Below are 26360 nucleotides of genomic sequence, written 5' to 3' on the forward strand. Positions count from 1 at the left end.
GAGATGTTCAATCAGATTCAGGTCTGGGCTCTGGCTGGGCCACTCAAGCAGATTCACAGAGTTGTCCTGAAGCCACTCCTTTGATATATTTTACTGTGCTTAGGGTCATTGTCCTGCTGAAAGATGAACCATTGCCCCAGTCTGAGGTCAAGAGCACTCTGGAGCAGGTTTTGATCCAGGATGTCTCTGTACATTGCTGCATTCATCTTTCCCTCAATCCTGACTAGTCACCCAGTTCCTGCTGCTCATAAACATCTCCACAGCATGATGTTGCCACCACCATGCTTCACTGTAGGGATGGTGCCTGGTTTCCTCCAAACATGACGCATGGCATTCACGCCCAAGAGTTCAATCTTTGTCTCATCTGACCAGATAATTTTGTTTCTCATGGCCTGAGAGTCCTTCAAGCACCTTTTGGCAAACTCCAGGCGGGCTGCCGTATGCCTTTTACTAAGGAGTGGCTTCCGTGTGGCCACTCTACTACAAAGGGCTGATTGGTGAATTGCTGCAGAAATGATTGTCCTTCTGAAAGGTTCTCCTCTCTCCGCAGAGGAATGCTGGAGCTCTGACAGAGGGATTTCAATTAAATATATCATATAGCAGACAAACACATTGATATTTGAGAAATGAAATGAAGTTTCTAGTATTTACAGAAAGTGTGCAATAATTATTTAAACAAAATTAGGCTGGTGCATAAATTTAGGTACCCTTGTCATTTTATTGATTTAAATACATTTAGCACTAATTATTGGAACACAAAATTGGTTTGGAAAGCTCACTGACCCTTGACCTCCTTACACAGGTGAATCCAATCATGAAAAAGGCTATTTAAGGTGGCCATTTGCAAATGTTTCCCCTCTTTGCATCTCTTCTAATGAGCGGCAACATGGGAGCCTCTAAACAACTCTCAAATGACCTGAAAACAAAGATTGTTCAACATCATGGTTTAGGGGAAGGATACAAAAAGCTATCTCAGAGATTTCAGCTATCAGTTTCCACTGTGAGGAACATAGTGAGGAAATGGAAGACCGCAGGCACAGTACTAGTTAAGGTTCAAAGTAGCAGGCCAAGAAAAATCTCAGATAAGCTGAAGGGAAGGATGGTGAGAACAGTCATAGTCAACCCACAGATCTACTCCAAAGACCTACAACATGATCTTGCTGCAGATAGTGTCCGTGCATTGTCTCTGTGCATCGTTCAACTATACAGCGCACTTTACACAAGGTGATGTTGTATGGGAGAGTAATGCAGAGGAAGCCTTTTCTGCATACACGCCACAAACAGAGTTGCTTGAGGTATGCTAAAGCCTATTTGGACAGGCCGGCTTCATTTTGGAATAAGGTGCTGTGGACTGATGAAACTAAAATTGAGTTATTTGGACATAAGAGGCGGTATGCATGGCTGAAAAAGAACACAGCATTCCAAGAAAAACACTTGCTACCTACAGTAAAATTTGGAGGTGGTTCCATCATGCTGTGAGGCTGTGCGGCCCGTACAGGTACTGGGAATCTTGTTAAAGTTGATGGTCACATGGATTCCAGTCAGTATCAGTAAATTCTTGAGAACAATGTTCATGAATCAGTGGCAAATTTGAAGTTGTGCCGGGGCTGGATCTTTCAACAAAACAAGAACCCTTAACCCTGCTCAAAATCTTCTAAGGCATTCATGCAGAGGAACAAGTACAATGTTCCGGAATGGCCATCTCAGTCTCCAGACCTGAATATTATTGAATATCTGTGGTATGATTTTAAGCAGGCTGTCCATGCTCGGAAACCAACAAACCTGACTGAACTGGAGATGTTTTGCAAAGAAGAATCGTCCAAAATACCTTCAACCAGAATCCAGACTCTCATTGGAAGCTACAGGAAGTGTTTAGAGGCTGTTATTTCTGCAAAAGAAGGATCTACTAAATATTGATGCATTTTTTTCTGCTGGGGTGTCCAAATTTATGCACCCGCCTAATTTTGTTTAAAGAATTATTGCATACTTTCTGTAAATCCTATAAACTTCATTTCACTTCTCAAATAAAAATTTCTATAATGATTTTAACTGAAAGTGCAGGAAGTTAAAATGAGAACGTTTTGTGAATAATTGGATTTACTCAACAAAAATATAAACGCAACACTTTTGGTTTTGCTCCCATTTTGTATGAGATGAACTCAAAGATCTAAAACTTTTTCCACATACACAATATCACCATTTCCCTCAAATATTGTTCACAAACCAGTCTAAATCTGTGATAGTGAGCACTTCTCCTTTGCCGAGATAATCCATCCCACCTCACAGGTGTGCCATATCAAGATGCTGATTAGACACCATGATTAGTGCACAGGTGTGCCTTAGACTGTCCACAATAAAAGGCCACTCTGAAAGGTGCAGTTTTGTTTTATTGGGGGGGGGATACCAGTCAGTATCTGGTGTGACCACCATTTGCCTCATGCAGTGCAACACATCTCCTTCGCATAGAGTTGATCAGGTTGTCAATTGTGGCCTGTGGAATGTTGGTCCACTCCTCTTCAATGGCTGTGCGAAGTTGCTGGATATTGGCAGGAACTGGTACACGCTGTCGTATACGCCGGTCCAGAGCATCCCAAACATGCTCAATGGGTGACATGTCCGGTGAGTATGCCGGCCATGCAAGAACTGGGACATTTTCAGCTTCCAAGAATTGTGTACAGATCCTTGCAACATGGGGCCGTGCATTATCCTGCTGCAACATGAGGTGATGTTCTTGGATGTATGGCACAATGGCCATCAGGATCTCGTCACGGTATCTCTGTGCATTCAAAATGCCATCAATAAAATGCATCCGTGTTCTTCGTCCATAACAGACGCCTGCCCATACCATAACCCCACCGCCACCATGGGCCACTCGATCCACAACATTGACATCAGAAAACCGCTCACCCACACGAGGCCACACATGCTGTCTGCCATCTGCCCTGAAGAGTGTGAACCGGGATTCATCCATGAAGAGAACACCTCTCCAACGTGCCAAACACCAGCAAACGTGAGCATTTGCCCACTCAAGTCGGTTACGACGACGAACTGGAGTCAGGTCGAGACCCCGATGAGGACGACGAGCATGCAGATGAGCTTCCCTGAGACGGTTTCTGACAGTTTGTGCAGAAATTCTTTGGTTATGCAAACCAATTGTTTCAGCAGCTGTCCGAGTAGCTGGTCTCAGACGATCTTGGAGGTGAACATGCTGGATGTGGAGGTCCTGGGCTGGTGTGGTTACACGTGGTCTGCAGTTGTGAGGCTGGTTGGATGTACTGCCAAATTCTCTGAAATGCCTTTGGAGACGGCTTATGGTAGAGAAATGAACATTCAATACACGAGCAACAGCTCTGGTTGACATTCCTGCTGTCAGCATGCCAATTGCACGCTCCCTCAAATCTTGCGACATCTGTGGCATTCTGCTGTGTGATAAAACTGCACCTTTCAGAGTGGCCTTTTATTGTGGGCAGCACACCTGTGCACTAATCATGTGATATTGTGTATGTGGAAAAAGTTTTAGATCTTTGAGTTCATCTCATACAAAATGGGAGCAAAACCAAAAGTGTTGCGTTTATATTTTTGTTGAGTGTATTATTTGTGAAATGTAGCATACCAAACGGAAAATGTCAGCTCTCCTCAGTTTCTGATCAAAGTCAAACACATGCATGCATGCATGCACACAGAAGCCACTTGGCTTTTAATATATAGATGATGATTACACAGATGCGAAGTGCTCATTAACATGGAGTTTAACATTGTGAACATAACTCAACTTTTGTGTGCACAGAAAAAAATCTTAGATGTTCTACTTCAATAACAAAAGTGATGCATTTATATTTTTTGCAAAGTTCAAATGAACAAGATAAAGCAGGTTTCAAGAATTTTGACATAAACAGCACGATGGAGCACAGCATCCTTGTACAAGATGCAAAATACAGTATTTGGATGACAAACTTGCCCCCTATGGCAGTGTACCTGAACTAAATCTAACTCTTTCCCCCTACAATCTGAGGTACTACAGCATTTTGGCATGCATACATGAACCTAAATTACATATGAAATACTGCACACGTACACAGACAAACTTAAAAGAGCAATTTTTCCAAACAAAGAAAATTTGGCCATTTTATAAAATACCCTATCATAAAAACAAATCAAAAACAAACAAAAAGATGTTTAATTGAGCCACTGCTAATTTCCATCCCTGGAAATCTAAATTAAAACAAATTATCAACATTTCCTTTTTATTTTCACAACTGGCTGAAATTTCCCAGTATGCCACAGACAGCTCCAGAAGAGGATGGGTTTTTCACAAATTGCTGGTGACTGTGAATAATGTACCACATTCCTGTGTCAGGATCATTCATCTGAATTTTCTATTTTTAGCTGTGCAATACGAGGTCTGTCCAAAAAGTATCGTACCTTTTTATTTTTTGCAAAAACCATATGGATTTGAATCACGTGTGATTGCATCAGCCAAGGTTGAACCTTCGTGCGCATGCGTGAGTTTTTTCACGCCTGTCGGTTGCGTCATTTGCCTGTGAGCAGGCTTTGAGTGAGCAGTGGTCCACCCCTCTCGTCGGATTTTTATTGCGAATAAATGAACGATTTGGAGCTTTGCTGCATCAAATTTTTCCAGAAACTGTGAGAGACCTCCAGGTGGACACCATTCTGAAAATTTAGATGGCTTTCAGCGACGTTTTTATGGGGATTACACAGATTAAGGAGTGCTCCAGCCGGTTTAAAGACCGCCCACAGCGTCTGAGAGCGCAGCGCGTTCCGAGCGCCAATCGACAGGCTCAAATCCCACTCAAACAATCAGACCATTTCCAACATGAAGGCTTTGTTGATCCGGGACATCATCTAACTTTCACAAAAAAGGCAGAAGTCGTGGACATCAGCACTTTTTCGAGAAGAGAAGCGGAGGATTGCGCCACCACGCGGCTCATGGCGCAGGACAAAACCACCTCCGTGTTGGTCTCACAGGATGGCTTTCAGATGGCTCAGACGGCTTCCGGTTGCTTTTCAGTTGTGTGAGTATCCGAGAAATTGTGCATGAGCTGGACATGCCCCAACATGTCCTGTGAGGCTCCATCACGGCGTTGCTTTGCGCCATGCGGCTCCGCCGCGACGCGCGGAGTTCCTCCGCTCCTCTTTCCATGACAAAAACTCCTGTAACAGTGGAATGTGCCGTTCATTTCTAAACTGGACGATGTCTTGATCCGGTATGTTGTCTGACTAGCACAGGAATTGCGGAAGTCGTGGACATCAGCACTTTTTCGGCACATTGAGACAGACGTGCAGAGGAACTCCGGGCGTCGCGGCAGAGCCACATGGCGCAAAGCACCGCCGTGATAAAGCCTCACAGGACATGTTGGGGCATCAGCCATTTTCCGGCAGATTTCACTTTTAACAAGAGATTTTGTCATGGACAGCCGCACGGAGGCTTCGCGCGTCACGACCGATTCGCTGATGAAGCGAGACAAAGGAACACCTTCGTTTCGGAGTGTCAGAGGACAAGTTGGGACATGCCCAGCTCTCCACAATTTCTCTTATACTCACTCGACTGGTAAGCACTGAAAGCCGAGATAGGCATGCTTATGTCGGCATTTGAATGGTTTCCAGCTGCCTGTCTCTAACAGTTTCTGAAAAAATTCTGATAGAAAAAAAGCCCAAATCATTCCGCCATTTCCTCGCAATGAAACAACGACAAGAGGGGTGGACCAGTGCTCACTCTAAGCCTGCCCACAGGCGAATGACACAACCGACAGGCGTGGAAAAACTCACGCATGCGCACGAAGGTTCAAGCTTGGCTGACGTAAAAACATATGAATCAAATCCATATAGTTTTTGAAAAAAAATAAAAAGTTCCGTTACTTTTCTAACAGACCTCGTATATATGTTTCATAAATTTTGTAGTGATTACTGCAACAGCCATAATGAGCAACCTAACAAACTCCAAATGTCCAAACAAATGTCCTAGAGTGACCCAGCTAGAGCCCAGACCTGAATCTGATTGAACAGAGATCTGAAAATGGCTGTGCACGACGCTCCCCATCCAACCTGATGGAGCTTGAGAGGTACTGCAAAGAGGAATGGGCAAAACTGCCCAAAGATTGGTTCACCAAGCTTGTGGCATCATATTCAAGAAGACTTGAGGCTACAACCCCTGGCAATAATTATGGAATCACCGGCCTCGGAGGCTGTTCATTCAGTTGTTTAATTTTGTAGAAAAAAAGCAGATCACAGACATGACACAAAACTAAAGTCATTTCAAATGGCAACTTTCTGGCTTTAAGAAACACTATAAGAAATCAAGAAAAAAAAAATTGTGGCAGTCAGTATCAGTTACTTTTTTAGACCAAGCAGAGGGAAAAAAATATGGACTCACTCAATTCTGAGGAATAAATTATGGAATCACCCTGTAAATTTTCATCCCCAAAACTAACACCTGCATCAAATCAGATCTGCTCGTTAGTCTGCATCTAAAAAGGAGTGATCACACCTTGGAGAGCTGTTGCACCAAGTGGACTGACATGAATCATGGCTCCAACACGAGAGATGTCAATTGAAACAAAGGAGAGGATTATCAAACTCTTAAAAGAGGGTAAATCATCACGCAATGTTGCAAAAGATGTTGGTTGTTCACAGTCAGCTGTGTCTAAACTCTGGACCAAATACAAACAACATGGGAAGGTTGTTAAAGGCAAACATACTGGTAAACCAAGAAAGACATCAAAGCATCAAGACAGAAAACTTAAAGCAATATGTCTCAAAAATTGGAAATGCACAACAAAACAAACGAGGAACGAATGGGAGGAAACTGGAGTCAACGTCTGTGACCGAACTGTAAGAAACCGCCTAAAGGAAATGGGATTTACATACAGAAAAGCTAAACGAAAGCCATCATTAACACCTAAACAGAAAAAAACAAGGTTACAATGGGCTAAGGAAAAGCAATCGTGGACTGTGAATGACTGGATGAAAGTCATATTGAGTGATGAATCTCGAATCTGCATTGGGCAAGGTGATGATGCTGGAACTTTTGTTTGGTGCTGTTCCATTGAGATTTATAAAGATGACTGCCTGAAGAGAACATGTAAATTTCCACAGTCATTGATGATATGGGGCTGCATGTCAGGTAAAGGCACTGGGGAGATGGCTGTCATTGCATCATCAATAAATGCACAAGTTTACGTTGATATTTTGGACACTTTTCTTATCCCATCATTTGAAAAGATGTCTGGGGATGATGAAATCATTTTTCAAGATGATGATGCATCTTGCCATAGAGCACAAACTGTGAAAACATTCCTTGCAAAAAGACACATAGGGTCAATGTCATGGCCTGCAAATAGTCCGGATCTTAATCCAATTGAAAATCTTTGGTGGAAGTTGAAGAAAATGGTCCATGACAAGGCTCCAACCTGCAAAGCTGATCTGACAACAGCAATCAGAGAAAGTTGGAGCCAGATTGATGAAGGGTACTGTTTGTCACTCATTAAGTCCATGCCTCAGAGACTGCAAGCTGTTATAAAAGCCAGAGGTGGTGCAACAAAATACTAGTGATGTGTTGGAGCGTTCTTTTGTTTTCATGATTCCATCATTTTTTCCTCAGAATTGAGTGATTCCATATTTTTTTCCCTCTGCTTGGTCTAAAAAAGTAACCGTTACTGACTGCCACAATTTTTTTTTTCCTGATTTCTTATAGTGTTTCTTAAAGCCAGAAAGTTGGCATTTGAAATGACTTTAGTTTTGTGTCATGTCTGTGATCTGCTTTTCTTCTACAAAATTAAACAACTGAATGAACATCCTCCGAGGCTGGTGATTCCATAATTTTTGCCAGGGGTTGTATAATTGAAGCCAAAGGTGCATCAACAAAGTATTGAGCAAAGGGTATGAATACAATGTACATGTGCTTTTTTATTTATTTTTTTAATAAATTTGCAAAGAAATTCCATTAATGATCCACCAACGCTTCCACAGAAAAATGGGGAAAGAGATGTGGGAAAAAAAATACACAGCGACAACAACAAAAGCATGTTAAATTACACTGTTAACACCACCACCACCATGCATTTTACTGTGAGACGCTGAGGTCACAGAAGCAGGACTACGATGCCATAGTTTCAGAAAAGCTGTGTATTCCTCATCCAGATGAAAACGCCAAGGCGGCGTTCTCAGATTTCCACTCTGGGACCTGTTTTCAAAAACTATAATTTTTGGCCACCAAGACACCGTTTCCGCATGGTCGAAACACCAGCACAATACAAAACTTATGCGGATATGCCTAAACCCATTTCTGTGTGGACAGGGCTTTATAGTCCGGAAAATACGGTAAATTTGAACATCAACCTAAGGATGGAGCAATTTGGCATTCAATGCCTTACTTAAGAATACTTGAACATCCAGATAGAACTAGGATTCAATCTGCTGACCCGATTACCCACTAAGATAATCTTCCCCTTCATAAAATGTAAAATAAAACAGCACTGATGCAAGTATTTATCACATTAGTACTGTGGTTTCAGCGGCTTAACAAAAACTCTTGCAATTACAGCATTTGTCATTAAGCTCAGAAAGGGAGACTTTGATTCAGTGACCAATTCTCACCAGCTTCACATGGACACAATTTCACAGCTAGTGCTCCCCTGCTATCCACAACAGCCTCATGCCAATAGAAAGAACAAAGAGGAACATTACCTCATGAGCTGCCACAAAGCAGCCTGCTGAATGCAAAGATATCCAGTTTAACAAAAAGCATGTTTTATTTTAGAAATACTGTGCTTATAGCAGAGGAGGTGACGTAAATGAAAAGATTGCATGTTTTTTCTTACACAGTGTGGACAGCATGACAATCGCATCAGTGAGGTGAAATAATGAGGGACTGAGGGTGAACAGAAGGAGGGAGGAGGGAAGGCAAAGGAGGGTAAAGTGAGGGACACCCAATAGGATGAGTGTGTGTTTGTGTGAAGAGACACAGTGTATGTGTGTAAAGAGGGGAACGGAGTGTATCTTTTGGGGGGAGGGGTGAAAAACAGACCTCGGGGAAACTTCTGAAAGGTTCCTGGGACAATAGAGAATCGTTCACATGGGAACAGAGCTAGCTCTCCCATGCATCCTTCCGCTTTGCCTCCTCCTTGACCTTCCTTGAGGCCCCCGTACTCCTTCCATGAAAGAGTAGCAAAAGAAAGCTCCCCCTTCCTCATCTGCTCACTCATGGAGAATGACAAGAAGAGAAAATCTGGGCAGACATTCATCTCACAGAATGTGTCATGCACAATGTCCAAGCAGAACAAATTATTTTTAAACTCAGATTATTATAGATGTGTGCCATCATATGTCTTTATTTTTGTCATAACAAAACATTTTTAAAACATGCTGACTCAGGCAGTAAGAAGCCAATTTCTGTCACCCAGAAAACAAAAGCATTGACTTTGTGTCTCTCAAGCCAAGAGGGGTCATGCTAATAGCCGACCAGCACCGACCAGAGCCGACCAGCAGGGTGCGCAGTGCCGACCAACAAACATAGCATTGCAGACCAGAGGGGAACACTGAGGTTTAGTTGGCCTGAGCACAGTATGAAAAGTATGGAGCAAATAAAGATAAATTCAAACACATTTGTATTTGACTAGTTATTGTGATACAAATTAACAATTATAGCAATGTTATATAGTAACGAAGTAAAATACTTCACTACTGTACTTAAGTACATTTTGGGAGACTTTGTACTTTACTTGAGTTTTTTTTAATTCAGCTTACTTTCACTTTTACTTCACTACATTTCCGACCTTAATTGCATACTTCTACTCCGATACATTTTCTATGCGCCATGCCGTACTCGTTACAAAAACAAACACACACACACACACACACGAAAAAAGTCGTGTTTTCACCCAGAGACACCACTGATTACTAGTGACTGCAACAAAGTCAGGACAATTTGTCATGAGGCATGTCCGATAGGCTTTTTTGCAGTTGCGCACTTGTTTGTTAGGAAAATGATAATTTCTCGACATTGATTATAGACCTGCAGCGGGTCAATCAGTCCACCAGGACTGACTGATTCACTCCACCAGAACTGATTCCACCTGCTCAAAGTGATGTTAATCAGTGAAATCACCTGGTGGAGTGGATGGCTGCACAGAAAACCTGCACCCTCTCGGCCCTTTCTGGAACTGGTTTGAGACCTCTGGTCTACATAATAGACAATAATAGTCAATAATAACAGACTAATAACGTTACAATACAATTTTAGAGAATGAGACAAAAATAACCTAAAACACAACAGAAAAGATAAAACCATGTAACAATGAAAATAAATAAATACATATATAAATAAATAAGTGTTTCCTGTGAACACCTAGTGAGTAGCCTACTCTCGTTTAGGTTTTGAAACCTTGTTTCTGAAGTGTTTTTTTGTGATGTGCAATTTTCAGTATCTTGACTAATACTACCAGTCATTTACAAGCCTAGATAAACTTTGTAATATAAAAAAGTCCTTTTTTGATTATTAACATTTATTTGTACTTTTACTTTCAATACTTGAGTACATTTAGTTGCACATTACTTGTCATACTTAAGTACAATAAATACTAGATAATTTAAGACTTTTACTTGAGTAGCATTTCAATCCGTGACTTGAACTTCTACCAAAGTCATTTTTTTAATGGGTATCTGTACTTTTACTTAAGTGTGACTTTCCGGCACTTTATACAACACTGAATTATAGATTATGGATGACCAAAGACTGAAGAACATAGCAAGTTTAAGTAAAAAGATATTTGTTTTTTTTTTCTGTGGGAAAATGCTTAGAGAACATATTTCATAATATGTATGTAGCGGACATGACGATCGAAGCACTTCGGCATCTCACCATGTCATTAGGTCCTTCAGACGTTTTTTTTGAGTAATGGGCCTTTCACACTGCATACTTTAGGCCAATCCGTCAATGCTTTCCAATCCGTCAAGATGCGTTTTTAACGCATCCGACGCATGACGTCAGACGCGTCATTTCGGAAGCGGCAAGGGGGTGGAGATTGCCACAACACACTCTGGCTGTTTCCACAATCTGAAAAAAGTTCTGCGATCGCCATCGTGAATTTGCATCACCTGAACCACAAAAAAGCTTTAAAAAACAGCAGTAGAACAATTCTTCCATCACCCTGCTGGGAGAAGCTTTTTTTCAGATACTTTTCGGAGTGACGCCGACCTAGGGAGGACTGACGACTTGGTTGGATATCGATCGAACCGCGACAGCGGGCCAACCCGCACGGAGAAGCCAGCCTTCAGGCATCATCACTGGGCAGAGCGAGGCAGGCAGCCTGGGGGATGGAGCAAACCCACTCAGTCCGAAATCTCCCACTTTTTAGATATATGCGAAGTCCCAGTTTGCCCAATGGAGTTTAGTTCTGCAGCTTTATCCAGGTGAGAATAATGTAAAAATAAAACGTGACATTTGCTGAACTGCTGTGAAGGTTTAATGATCGGCTAACGTTAGCGTAGCCTTTTAGCACAGTTGATCTGAGTGAACGCTTTAATTTCTAAATGGTTCAGTCTTTTTTATTTTTACCAAATAAAGCTACAGCTTTTTTCAACACCACAAAAGCTCAACTTTAAATAACTAATTTTTTCGGGCGTTTTTTGCCGTTTTTTTTTTCTTTTCCTTTTTTATATATAAACTGTTTAGTGTTTCTTTATATTTAAAGAAATATTTTTATTTGTCCCAATCAGGAACATTTGCTGTGCAGACAACCAAACTTCTATTGATGAGCTGAACACCATGAAGTCCAGTCGAAAAAAAACATCTCTGCTCTTCAAAATAGGACAAAGTGTCTTCAGCAACACCACCAGAGTTCAAAGCTGCAGAAGAGACCTTCATCTGGTCCCGAGAATCCAGCATAACATCACCTGCTTCTAAATAAAAGGCTCTTTCAACAGCAACTATTTTATTATTTTTAAAAAAAAGCTGTTTCATTTTATATTTTAACAATAAATGAATGGATCATTAAAAATGTCCACGAAATCAAAGTCAAAAGACATTTGCACAAGTAGAAGCTCTCCACTTATTGTGCTCAAATTCATATTTTAGAAATGACTCTGTCCTGATAACAACATTAAAGGCAATTACATATTTTGGCAAAATTACAAGTTGAAATGACCATTAAAAAAAAATTCATCATGAGGTTTATGTCACAGAAATCCTACTTTACAATCACACTGCAGTCATTGTTAAATTATTTCCTGTTGCATTTATAATAAACATTTGTACTTATTTACAGTGTATGTTTTTAAGGTTGAAATGAGATATAAATAATCTTCCAGACTTAAAAAATGTACAAATTTCCATGTTATTTTGTCTAAAAATAAATGTCTGTGGTTCCTTATGTTAAACAAAAAATTATCTAATCTGAAATCACAGGTGGTTTTCATTTACAGATGAAAGGTTTCCACAGAACCATTTATTGATTTATTTAGCTATTTTAATTACAAGTGTTCTAATTTTTTTTTAACAGTAATCAGAAATTCTGAGGTAACAAACAACAACAAAAAACATTTCCAAGGATTTTTCTTCAGAAAACTGCTCCATAAATGAGCAGTCCTGTGACACGTTTGTTTTGTAGAGATCAGTGGTTTCTACACCGATCCATTTTGTAGAGATCAGTGGTTTCTGCCACTAGTCTTCCGTGTTTTGGCCCGACGCGTCGTTCCTATTGGACAACGCAAAGGTACGTCACAGCTCAAAGTGTCAAAAGTTGGATTGGATTGAACTTTGACTGCGTCAGCCTGCCGACAAGCGGCAATGCGCGCTCCCGTCGGAAGCGTCGGTTTAGCTTGGCTTTTGACGCAACGCATCTGACGCATCTAAAAAGCGTCTCATTGAAAATAATGCTTTTTAGAGCGATTTTTGACGCATCTGACGTATTCAGTGTGAAAGGCCCTTAAATGCTTCGGTGGAGCATGGGCATGGCTAAAACCTTTCAGGTATTATGTTAGAAAGATTAAAAATGAAAATAAGATTATAAAATCAAACCTTCACTGTGCTTTGTAATAGAATCACTACGATGACCACTCCAAGATGGCGGCTGCATTTCTTGTGCCTCAGCAACAAATGCAGCATCTCCTCTTATTTATAATGTCTATGTTCACCCAAGATGGCGGCCACATTTCTTGCGGCTCAGCCGGTTTGTGGCTTTTTATGACAATGCTGTCCACTGGTTTGTGGCCTTTTCTCCACAGGGGCTGAGTTTTTGTACCATTTCCAGTTTGTGCCTCCGTCTACCATAGAGCGAGCTTCGCACCGCACAGCATATAATTACTATAGTAAAGTGTGAATGTTTTGGAAAAGTCTTGTGGACTTTTTTGCTTGTGGACGTTCTGACCTGTACCCCACTGAACTGGCTTTTCACAGCCTCGAGACAGTGAAGTAGGGCTGCAGCTATTGATTATTTTAGTAATCGAGTATACTATCAATTATTTTAGTAATCGAGTATTCTATCGATTATTCTGGCGATTAATCAAGTAACTGTATAAAAAGTACTTTGCATTTTTAAACATCATTAGTCCAGGGCTCTCCCTAAGCAATGGCACAATGTCGCTGCACCAAAGTCTTGACAATTTGCTGAAATGGCGATGGGATGTGGCTTTCTGTAATGTTTTTTCTTTTCCTCAACTTGTAAAATTTAACCATTTTTGAGTTTTGGGGGGGTTTTTTTGTTTGTTTTTTTAAGTTTGGTGAACTGGGTCCCTGCGTGAGTTTTTTTCATCCTCCTTTCTCTGTTGAACATGCAAGTCTCATAGTCAGTTTTATTATTATTATTATTATTATTATTATTATTATTTGATTTAAGTTACAGTGTTTGTGAACTGTGTTGTGTGTTGCCCAAAAAAGTGAAAATTAAAAAGCGAAACACTCGGTGCGAGTCTGAGGGAAGCACAGAAGAAAGAGTGGACTTCTGCTGAGAGGATCTTCTTTCACAGACTGTTTGTCAGTGTGGCTGGGGACGGAGCTGTGACTCACCTGGTGTGAGGGGAGTGCTGAGTCCCTCACACCAGGCAAAGAGAGACAGCAGCCAGCCGCCGGCTGCATAGTCATTCAGCACGTAGAGCAGACCGTGTTTTTTAAAAAATACACAAACACACTGCTTCACTTTAAATGCGCAGTAAGTCTATTTCAGATGATTAGTGTGGACCCTCTTTCTTTTAAAAGGCTCTATTTTCCTCTCTGTCACGTTGGAAAGCTGTAGCTTTTGAAGCTAAACTGATTAGCGCTATACACATGCTGCAGTCCTCTTCTGTTTGTTTTTTTTTTCTGGGGACGTTACAGTGTCTCACACACAGGCCTGGCATTTGTACTACAGAATTTGCCTCGAACATTTTTTGTAATCGAATTATTCGAGTTACTCGAGTAATCGTTTCAGCCCTACAGTGAAGCAGCTAACCTTTTAACACACATTTTCAGCAACAATTCAGTTAATTTTTCGGAAAATCCGTGCTTGACGAACAGACAATTTGAACCCAAACGTCGGGCAGAAATTTGCCACTAACCCTAGCTAGAACACTGCGGAAGAGAGCTCTTTCAAACAACCTGGCTTCAAAAACCTTCCTCTCCCCTCCTTCTCCCGCTCGGCAGTAAACAAGCAGAGATCAAACAACAGCAGTTGAGAGGATTCACAGTGGCTCTTCACAGTGGCTCTTCTCCAGTATCAGAAAATGTTGTGGGTTGGATCGGTATTTTCGATCCATGAATTACATCAGTATCAGAACCCGATCAGTCCCATCACTAAATGGAGTGGCTGGTTGGTTCTGGTCACCTCTGTTCGTTGCTGGTCAGCTCTGGTTGGCAATTAGCATGACCGGCCAATACAGATGTATCAATGTACCTATTTGTATGGTACTATGGTAAAGATTTGGGTCACGGACACAAACCGCCCAGACAGACAACCGGTCCATCTCTGTCTCTCAGAAAAGTAATCATCAATCTGCTTGAGCCAGGTGAAACATATGCCGGAGTACGCAACGCTGAGGCAGAAAAATGTGTTACATTGCCAAAATGTAGCATGTGACCAAAAAAAAAAAAAAAAAAAGGAGCTGGACCACTTCTCTTCAGGCAGCTTTGACACTGTTCACTGCACTTGTACATGTTGGAGTTAATCTATTAACTAGCCAGAAATCCTTTCACTTGTGTCTGCTTCTTCGATACCACAGACAAGTGTGCCTGGCACACTCCAGTTTAAAGGGTAGGAGAGGTGTCACCTGCACTGGAAAAAGAGATGACCTTAAATATGTACAATTGGTTGCATGTGATCAAAATGTGTCCAAATAACATAATGTTCTTCTGTATCGCAAACAGATAAAAGGACTAAATTAGGGCTGCAGCTATCAAGTATTTTTGGAATTGAGTATTCTATCAATTATTTTATCGATTAACTGAATAATCAGACAACAAGTACGTTTGTTTTTAAACAATATCAATAGTGGCAGGACTCTCCCTAAGCAATGGAACAATGTCACAGTGCCATTGCTTTAGGGTAAGTTTAGGGTGTTGCCGCTCTCTCTGTTTTCCCGGGTAATTATTTCGTTGTTTTTTTACATCATTACGAGTTTTGGAGGGTTCCCGAACCATAAGCAGAGGTGGTCTGTGAAATGTTCAGTCTGCAGACAGGCTGCATGTGAAGGTGAACACAGCCTATGAAAACGACTGTGGAGTGCAGCGTTTCCACAAAAGCTGCACTGATAAATCAACTGTGCAGCTTGTTGAAATAAACTCTTATCAAATCAGAATAAACACATTTTTTTAACAGTTAAGCCCTGGTCCCACCGAATAATGAAGGATGAATAATGAGCCACACAGCATTTTTTTTTTTTTTTGGTATGAGTCCAGTTATTCAACAATCATGAGAGAATAGTGGCTCTGAGATGCTCTTAGAGACAGAATATTCGGCTAACGAGGCTCATCTCTGAGCGTGGCGCTAAAGCCCCTTTCACAGCGGGGCTGCTTTGAGTTGCGTCGGGCATCGTCATGACGGTGCCATGTGGAAGCAACCTAATGCTGAGACGATGCAGCTCGACGCCACAACAGCGCGAGGGACGCAAAGGACGAAGCAAATCGGATGCAAAAAAATTAACATGTTTAAATTTTTTTGTGTCCTGTGCCCCTAAAAATTAAGTGATTTCAGCGCAAGTCAGGGCAAAGCGACGTTACTCGACGTGACTGGAAGCCACACCCTCACAATACAACGTTACCCAGTGCCAATTTATGATTTCTGCTGTGTTCCATTGTTCCCATAGTATAAATCAGGCAGGATTGTTTTTATACTGTGTACACAATGCAGTGAAACTACACGCTCAAAAAGAGCACTGAAAAAAAAATGCTGCTGATTGCAGCTGCTGCTGCTGCAGCTCCTCGCTCTTCTCTCACAAATGTGTTTAAATAAAGTCCATAAAAGTCCTGCTTACAGACTGATTGCCAGAGACAGGACATGTCCACATCAAGTGTAACTCCAGACATCTCCACATTTACTCACGGACGGTTCGTTCGCACGCACGCACACAGCTCTCGGTCAAAGGAAGAAAGATAAACTATAACAGAAGTCAGAGCGCAGACCTGCAGGATCTTTACACTCTGATTCCTCTGTGCAGAGATCCTCTCACCTCCTCTCTGCCCCACCTGATGCGCACCTGACGCAGACATTCCTGCATCGTCATGACGCCACAGGAAGCAACTCAAAGCAGCCCCGGGTGTGAAAGGGCCTTAATTTCAAGAAGTTCAAAATTGAGCAAAAACAGTGTGGGGTAGTTTGTGTACGAAGTACTACAAGGACAAATGGGAATTTTAGAGGCATGTTTGGGGTGAGGACGAGGCTGTTAAAAGCCCATTATCCAAGCACCTGGTGGCTATGAGGACAGGACAGGCTATTTTGGCTCAGCGCTCTTGCGCACTACAATTCTACCTGCTTTGTGTGCCCGACGCTGCATATAAAATAATTATTTTGTAGCGGATTGAGGTGGAGAACTTATTTGGAACAGCCTAAAAGGTAATTATTTGTAATGTTTTAATAGCTTGGTAAAACAGTTGCATATTAATTCCTTCTTTATAAGCAGTTGTAAAAGTATGTTTATGATAGAGTTAACATCTTGTTATAATGGATCAAATGAGGCATGCTCTGTGTGCACTGACAAAATGACTCGCACTCAAGATGAGCATTTACACAGAATGCAAGCTCGCAAAAGAGCGATTTTGCAGACATTAACAGATGAACACCAAGTTAAAAGTTGGATCACGGTGTCAAAATGATTGAAGGCGTGGAAGAAATAAAGCAAGCGAGAAGAAGCGCAGAGGCGACTGTCCAGAAACCCATGGTTCGGTTCTAGCTGGTCTGATTATGGATGTGTTTTTTTTTTGTTGTTTTTTTTTGGTGGGGGGAGGGGTGATTGAGCCACACAGCTGTGGGTGTATATAATTAAAGTGGCCACCTCACTGTGGTGTCTTTTTTGTTGCTGTTGTTGTTTTTTGGTCACACGGATGGCACACGGATGCGTACACCCGCCGGACTGTGCAGGAGTGGCTTTTTTTGGACTGCGTTTAAAAAATGTGACAACATCTTGAATGGATACTGTGAAAACACACACTTTAAAGGGACCAACTGTGGGAGGGCTGAGGGTTCGGACCAAACCCAAGCCTAAACATGCACCAACGTTGCATTACATGGTGCTACATGGATCACATGTGGCTTGACATGGATCATGTCACAAGCCAGTCGAGGCTGGATGGGACTCAAATGACAGGTCGTACGTGGCTCACCTACAAGCTGATACCTGGCACATGTGAGGTACAGAGAGGCACATAGAGGTGCCTTAGTAGCGGCTATGTGATAGCTTAAAACATGGATCATTCTTCAAATAATCGCTGACACACCCTTGTGTGAGTCGTTATTCATGACTTATTCGATGAGACCGAGGCTTTAAACATGATTCGCTTAAAGTGTGTGTTCTTTCAACTCATTTGTGGAGGTGGCAAGCAGCCAATGAACCAAACCGTATTTTTTAATAAATATACAAACACACAGTTTTAATTTAAATGCGCAATCAAGCCCCTTTCACACCAGGCCTGCATAAAGTTGCATTATCTAATACGTAGGAATGTCTGTGTCAGTTGCATGCAGTGGGGGAGCTTTGCTCCAGACTGCCTGGACATGCAGATGGAGTTGATACATTGGATAAAGACAGAATATATTATTTCCAGGAGTTAATGGACTTTATTACTGATTTCTCTTCTGGTTTACCATTTTTCCTGTGCCGCGCTGCAAGTGTGCGCTCTGATTTCTCTTCTAGTTTATCATTCTTCCTGTGACCGCGAAGCTGCAGCCAGCAATCGCACATACGATCCATCCGTGAGTGGACATGGAGATGTCCTCTGCGAGGAGTTACAACTGTAAACTGGATGTGAACATGTCCTCGTGCTAGCGATCGGTCTGTGAGCAGGAGTTAATGGACTTTATTTAACACAATCGCGAAGAGAACTTGAGAGCACCCAGGAGCTACAGCCAGACTGTAATGAGCATCTTTTTCTTTTAACTGTTCACATGTACTCTTTGAGTGGTATAGTTTTACTGCATTGTGATTACCTTATAAAAGGTTCGACAACATGCCCACATCTGGGCTGCAGGCAGACACACACACACGTTAGCAATTTTTACCCGAGGCCAAAATATGGCCATTGGTATTGCGAAGGCCTTGCGTCCATCCGTCTGTCTGTGCTCAGCATAAGTCCAGTCCTATTACTGCCAGAGTCTTCAAATTTACAGGAAACATTCTTGGACAAGTTCAAAGATGGCTAACCTTGACCTATTTTGAGGTCAAAAGGTAACATTCTCTTTCCTATTTTTATGTTCATATGGTGAAAGGTATTTTAGCATTGCTTTATATTTATACGAGTTCTGTGAGAAAAGTATCGTACCTTTTTATTTTTTTAAAAAGCTATATGGATTTGATTCATATGTTTTTACGTCAGCCAAGCTTGAACCTTCGTGTGCATGCGTGAGTTTTTCCACGTCGGTTGCGTCATTCACCTGTGAGCAGGCTTTGTGGGAGGAGTGGTCCACCCCTCTCGTCGTTGTTTCATTGCGAGGAAATGGCGGAATGATTTGGGCTTTTTTTCCATCACAGTTTTTTCAGAAACTGTTAGAGACAAGCAGCTGGAAACCATTCGAAACATTTATCTGGCTTTCGGTGAAAATTTTACGGGCTTTACAGAGAATAAGGACTGTTACTACAGCTTTAAGGACGGTACACAATGGCGCACGGCGCGCCGCGCTCTGAGCTGCCATCGAGAGGCAGAAAACACCACATCATTTCTAAACGGATGGCTGTGTGGAGCTGGGACCGTCGTGTGCAATTTCTCTGGTTATCACAAGAGCTGGACATCAGCCATTTTCCAGCAGATTTCACTTTTAACAAGAGATTTTGTCATGGAAAGCCGCGCGGAGGCTTCGCGCATCACGACCGATTCGATGATCGAGCGAGACAAAGGAACACCTCCGTTTCGGAGTACCAGGGGACAAGTTGGGACATGCCTATCTCGGCTTTCAATGCTTACCAGCCCAGTGAGTATAAGAGAAATTGTGGGCCGTCCTTAAAGCTGTAGTAACAGTCCTTATTCTCTGTGAAGTCCGTAAAATTTTCACTGAAAGCCAGATAAATTTTTCGAATGGTTTCCAGCTGCTTGTCTCTAACAGTTTCTGAAAAAATTCTGATGGAAAAAAAGCCCAAATCATTCCGCCATTTCCTGACAATGAAAATCCGACGAGGGGGCTAGACCACTCCTCCCACAAGGCGTGCTCACAGGCGAATGACGCAACCGACAGGCGTGGAAAAACTCACGCATGCGCACAAAGGTTCAAGCTTGGCTGACGTAAAAACATATGAATCAAATCCATATAGTTTTTGAAAAAAATAAAAAGGTCCATTACTTTTCTCACAGACCTCGTATATAGCATTACCTAATCAATATGAGAATCTCATAATCATGAGAAAACATTGCTTCAGTAACAGATGAATGACATAATGTGCTGCATTTTTTAATAGTGGTGAAAAGCTTCCATAAGCATTCAAACAAACACAGCAGGTAGCATCTCACATGCCTCATTAGCAACACATATAAACAAAATATGCCTTTGAACCTCACGCAGGAGATTTTCCAGTTACACTCAGCAGAGAAAACACTTCCCCCACATCTCCTTCAAGATGGGAGCACATCTCTGCTTACATTCACAGATACTGCACACACAACCGCTGGCACATACCGTAGATAGAGGAGGCCTTTACTACAAATGTGACAACTCCATTAAGCTCTGAAAGGGGAGTCATTACCGATTTATGAGCAGAGTACTGCTTCATGTGTTGCAGGCTGTTTTGTTTGTTCTGATGCAGCTCAAATTACATCAGGTTACACTGCCCTAAATATGATGTGGAAAAAAAAACTCTGACGTGACACACTATCTATCCAGAAATAATTCGGTATTGGTCACAAACAGTGGATGAACAAAAGTCTCCGCTCATTAGCAAATAATAATTCAAAACACAGCTGCACTACATCTGATTAATCAATTGATGAATTGGCACAAAATTAACTGATGTTAATTTGATCATTTTGCTTATTCAAAGAAATAATTATGAAAAAATCCCTGGTTTCAAAGTCTCAATATAATGAATTGCTCCTCTGCTTTGTTGTTTTTCATGTAAACTAAATATACACAGGCTCTAGAAATAACAATGATTGTCACATTAGCTACAGGAGATGGAAGAACAGACACCAGCTGCCATTCATTTTCAATCACAGTGTGCGTTTTACAGTGTCAAGAGGCAAGCGGTTACTATGCCACCAGCTAGGCAGCTAGGCCTTGCCTAGCTGGTGGCATAGTGATGCGACACAGCAGTTGCATAGTGATGGTGGCTGAGTGATGCGACACAGCAATTGCCAGTCGAAGTGAAGGCAACGTGATGGCAGCCTGATGTACATTGGTTGACTGGTTATATTTATAGTTATTTATAATAAAGTTCATGTTTAAAATGTAAAACATCAAGCCTCAAGTACCTATCTTCGCCACAAGGGTTTGAGGACAAACTGTTATGAATCACTGCCATTTTTTAATGTATATATATTTCAGTAGATATATCTGTATGATTGTACTTTTTTTTTACTTCCCGATATTGGTATAGCTCCAAATATTTGGTTGAATGTCCTTCAGTAATTTTCACTTTGACCAAATGCTTGTCGTAGCCATTAAAGAGCTTCTGGCAAAATTGTGGTCGACTATGTGACCACTCTTTTGGTTTGCTGGCACAGACCTGACTTTTATGCAGAGTCCACATATTTCTTGATAGGGTTCAGGACTCTGGGTAGTCCATCTCAAAAACTTAGTATCACCTTGTGCTGTCCATTCCATTATCAGCTTTGATGTGTGCTTGGGATCTTTATCCAGTTGGAACACCAAACTGTATGCACATTTCAACCATCTGATGGTTTGAGGTTGAGCTGTAGATTTTTGATGTAGTCCTCCATCAATATCCCAGTGGAAACTAAACATCTGCACAGCATTAGCAGTGATGCCGGTAACACGTCACCGGCACGCTTAGAGTAACGCGTTACTCTAAGCGAACCACTTTTTTTAGTAACGAGTAACCTAATGCGTTAATCGTTTCCAAATCAGTAATCAGATTAAAGTTACTTCTCCAAGTCACTGTGCGTTACTATTATTTTTGCATTGTGGGTCGATAGCAGCATTAAACTTGGTCCGTGGGCACGGGGTTGGGGTTCAACTGCACTGCCAAGGTCAAGGTCAAGGTCAAGGTCAGGTTTATTTATAAAGCACATTTACAAACAGTCAACACTGCCCCAAAGTGCTGTACAATAAAAGGAATTAAAATTGCCCACTTGAAGCGAGCTGAGCTATTCATCCATGGTTTTTTGCAGCAGCTACGACTCGTCCTCACCTCTTAAAGCGCAGTGACAACAGCACACCTGCACTGAGCTATACAAAGACATTTTTATGCTTTTTTTTTTCCTCCTTGATTTAGAATTCTGAGCTGAGCCGCTCCATATCTGCTCGTTAAAAACAGCTGATCCTCCGCGACGCATCAACAACTAACACTATTTTCCACTCACATGCACCCAAACTCTCTGAGGACCACATGATGTGAAAACGCAATAAAACTTTACCTGTAAATCTGGTCATGTTTTCTGCATAAATAAATGTTATCCATTCTTTGTGCTCAAATGCCAAAGCAGGGGCGAATCCAGATGGAATGGGGGCGTGGGGCAAAGATGTGCCCCCCCCACCCCTAGATTAAAGGTCCAGTTTTGAAGCTTTTTTTTACTACAACTACTAATACTACTTATAATAATAATAATTTCGACAAGTAAAATGTTTAGAGAGAATTTAAATGTTAGAAAAATGTTAGAAAGAATTTAATAGTTACATTTATAAACACTGTAGGTTAGAAATAGCAAGTTTTGCTGTTACAGTGCTGTCAACAGTTAAATATGAGGTCAAGAAAGAAGTCTTTATTTTACTTTTATAAAACAAGTATTTATTTTCAATGAAGTCAAGAAAGGGTGACTATAAAGTGAGTTTTGGCAAAACAAGTATCACTGTCATGTTGAGGAGGCAGAGGGTTGTTGTCGGCAGCTGGGGAAAGTAACTAAAAAGTAACTAGTAATCTAACTTAGTTACTTTTACAATTGAGTAATCAGTAAAGTAACTGTTACCTTTTCAAGGAGTAATCAGTAATTAGATTACTTTTTTAGTTTTTTTTTTTTTTTTGCCAGCTTGCACTCGGCCGAGATGGACACATTTCTTCTCTCTCCCTCCTTATCTTTTCCTGCTTCTGTGGCGTGTTGTCTGTGAGGCTCCAGTTTTGCTCTTCTGGAAAACAACAAAAATGGATTTGTTAAAGTGGTCTCTGAACGCAATTGACACTATTTTTTCCACAAGACATTCGGGGGCGGAGGACCCGACCTGTCCTGCCGGGACGCATGTGATGGCTTACGTGATGGACTCGTGGAGGAGATGGCAGGTCATGTGCCTTTACACGCTGTCTGTGGAGGACGTCGAAGATGTGTATATATTTGGCTTGGTGGTGACCGGCTTTCTGCTGTGTGGAGCGGGCATGGCGCTGGTTTACCGGAAAATTAAGAAGGTGGAAGCAGCAATAATTGGGCCGTCCAGGCTGCCCCACATGATTGATTCGAGTGGGAAGGCAGTGACTGCGCAGTCGGGGGGTGTTAACCGCACGCTGGAAACCATCTCGGGCAGGATTGCAGCTCTGGAAAACCGCTTTGACCGTCAGTAATGACCACATCCTACATTCAGATGTATTGAGAGCCACTCTGTTCTCAGAACTGTGGAATCTTTCAGGCGTCTGCTAATCTGGATATTCATTTGGCTTCCCCAAACACAGCTGCACTTCAAGGCCACTGCGATAAAAAACCTCCTCAAGAAGATCAACACTTAAGCCTCGCTCCCTGGTCACCCCCCTTCTGCTCCTAACTGGCAATTAGGATGGGTTAAATGCAGTAGACACAATTCATTGTGCAGGGAACATGTTCCTTTGTGCATATGACAATAAAATTCTTTTGAATCCTTGAATCCTAACTGTGGCAACACTGAGCATGAGCTACCACACTTAAGAGTTCATACAGTATTCTTGAGATTAAATGCCTCATCTTTACTCCTCTAAACACATCTGTTAAATGTGTCCAAGCAGCCCAATCTTTACCTCATCTGACAGAAAACTGTCTTCTGAAAGGGCCCCCCCCCCTTCTTTCTTGTCCATATGGTCAGCTGCAAACTTTATTCAAGCTTGAAGGTGTACATTTTGAAGCAGGAGCTGCTTTCTTGTCTGCAGTCTGTCAGTCCATGGTGATGTAAAACTCATTTGACTGTATACAGTGATACAGGTGTTCCAGTAGCGTCCAGTTCATCGCAGGTACATGTCTGTAATTTCTGACTTCTTTCAAACCATCTGAATTCCAAACCAATTATATGTCAGCTGAGAGAGAGTTTAGGTATTCTAGACTGTGCCACTGTGTGAACTGATGTTTTTGAATCTGCAGCTGTGCAGAAATAGCTCTAAGAGACATTCTTGACTTGCGTACATCTACAATCGTCTTTCTTAGATCTGTACTGAGCTACTTGGACATGCCCATTGTAGTGGGTGTTAGTCAATCCAATGAGTGCTGTCAAACAAACCCTTTTTGTACTGCCAGAAAGAAGCTACCAGTTGTAGTTGATCATGATCCCAAATAGAAAGTTAAGAGACCCTGGTTAGTTAACAGGCATTTTGGAACATTCTGCACCATTGAATTAATAACTTAAGTGGGTTTACGTATGTTTGGCCCTGAGTTTAAATATGACCCTGCGCTGGTTTCAGAAAACCCAAAATGAATACAAACTTGTGCACCAAATTCTTTCCTCATTTAAAAGTTTTATGTTGTATAATCATTCTGCCCCAGAAAAATAAAACTTCAGAGAAATCACTGAAAGCCAATTATTGCCATGGCATTCTTGTCCATGATGGATGTATATTAACTTATGACCACAACTGTACCTACATTTTAATGTAAACCATATCCAAAGTTGTTAAAGGACATGTTGCACCAAAATCATAACAATTTAGATTTAGGCTGTTAGTGGCCAACTGATGATCCACAGGGATTACTTAGTACCGGTTTCAAAGTATATGGCATTCGCAACAAACAGCTATGGAGACGTCCGAAAACAAAGTACTCGTGAGCACTTGGGTGTTTCCGACAAATGACGTTGCAACTTGAAGCCTCACAGCGTGTACTTCAATGGAATACAGCTGATAACATTAAGAAAGGGGGCACAGATTAATTCCAAAGTTGACATAAGTGTGATGTTGTGTTACGATGACTCGTTCTTAAGTGATAACTGTTCATTTTGATGGAGTCACGGTAAAATCTGTGGCTTCAAGAAGGTTTATATGCACCTGCACTGCCACGGGTCACAAATGTAGCCTGTCAATAACCATCTCTGCTCCAGGATCAGTTTTGTGCATAATTAATTATAGTGTTTTTATCAATAAAATGTAAAACGGAAACAAGTGTCTCGTCAGCTGCACAGTGCACGCACACGCACGCACGCACACACACACACACACACACACACACACACACACACACACACACACACACACACACACACACACACACACACACACACACACACACACACACACACACAGAGAGAGACAGCGAGCTTTGTAGCACACATACACAGCTCCAAATTTACACTCTCTCACAGTAAAAAAAAGGAAATCTAGCCACAAAACACAAAAAGGTAACATGCCACAATCACCGTCGTGTTGTGGATTAATTTCCAAATGTAAACTTCACACGATCAAAGAAACGCACATGCGAGATCACCGGCTGCAGCTCTGCCTCTCTCTCTCTCAATCACGACACATAAAATAATGTCCATTAACTCCTGGAAATAATGTATTTTGACTTTTTCCAATGTCACAAATCCATCTCTGTGTCCAGGCAGTCTGTTAAATACAGTGTCAGATGTCCCCATGTCCATGTACACAGCTTCAGTAAACCAGCATCCACACAAACAGTGCATCTCCACACTTTAGGCTCCAAAATCCGACACTCTGAAAAAGTTGAGTTTTTGGGTGAAGCGTGTCGTCTGCTCTCTGTAAAACCGAGCAATCATGTTCAAACAGCAGCTCAGAAACGTTGTTTTTGGATGGAGCAGGTTCTTTTCCCTCTGTCTGAAAGTCATTGGGATGTTTCTGTTTTGCTTATTTTGCTGAAAATTGCCAAAAATTGCCGAGTGACACGTTGTCCAGAAATGCACCTGCTGATGCTCAGAGTGAGAGGAATAAAATACATCAGAGATCACTAACTATTAGTACATGTGTGCAAAGACACTTATAATCATGAGTACTTTTATGTTGTCTTACTAACTGGGACGTTAAAAAACGTGACACATGTCCTTTAAACATAAAATACACAAATGATTTCAATAAATTCACAATTTCAAAGTTTTTCTTGCATAGTACAAAGTCATAAGCACATTTATATTGCCTAAAGCCTAAAACTAAAGCTTCTATAGGCCCATTATTTATAAATACTCACAAATACAATATGTGCCCAATTTGCACTCTTAAAGCTAAACTTACTTTTGTAATAAAATGATCTTTATGTGTTCTGTAATTTGTAAGATCATCAGGTTGTATTAATCATTCATTTATTTTCTGGCACTTATCCATGTCCTAGCTGCGGTGGCAGCAAACCGTGCAGCTCATCCCACACTTCCCTATTCTTGGCCATG

The 26360-nt window shown here is 41.5% G+C and overlaps 1 protein-coding gene across 1 annotated transcript in view; it reads right to left on the reverse strand.

The window, feature by feature from the left end:
- Window positions 1-26360, reverse strand: part of wasf3b (WASP family member 3b) — a 108867-nt gene that overhangs the window by 76987 nt on the left and 5520 nt on the right. The gene's annotated exons all lie outside the window — the stretch shown is intronic.

The sequence above is a fragment of the Thalassophryne amazonica genome, chromosome 1, assembly GCF_902500255.1.
Source record: "Thalassophryne amazonica chromosome 1, fThaAma1.1, whole genome shotgun sequence".
Classification (NCBI taxonomy): domain Eukaryota; kingdom Metazoa; phylum Chordata; class Actinopteri; order Batrachoidiformes; family Batrachoididae; genus Thalassophryne; species Thalassophryne amazonica.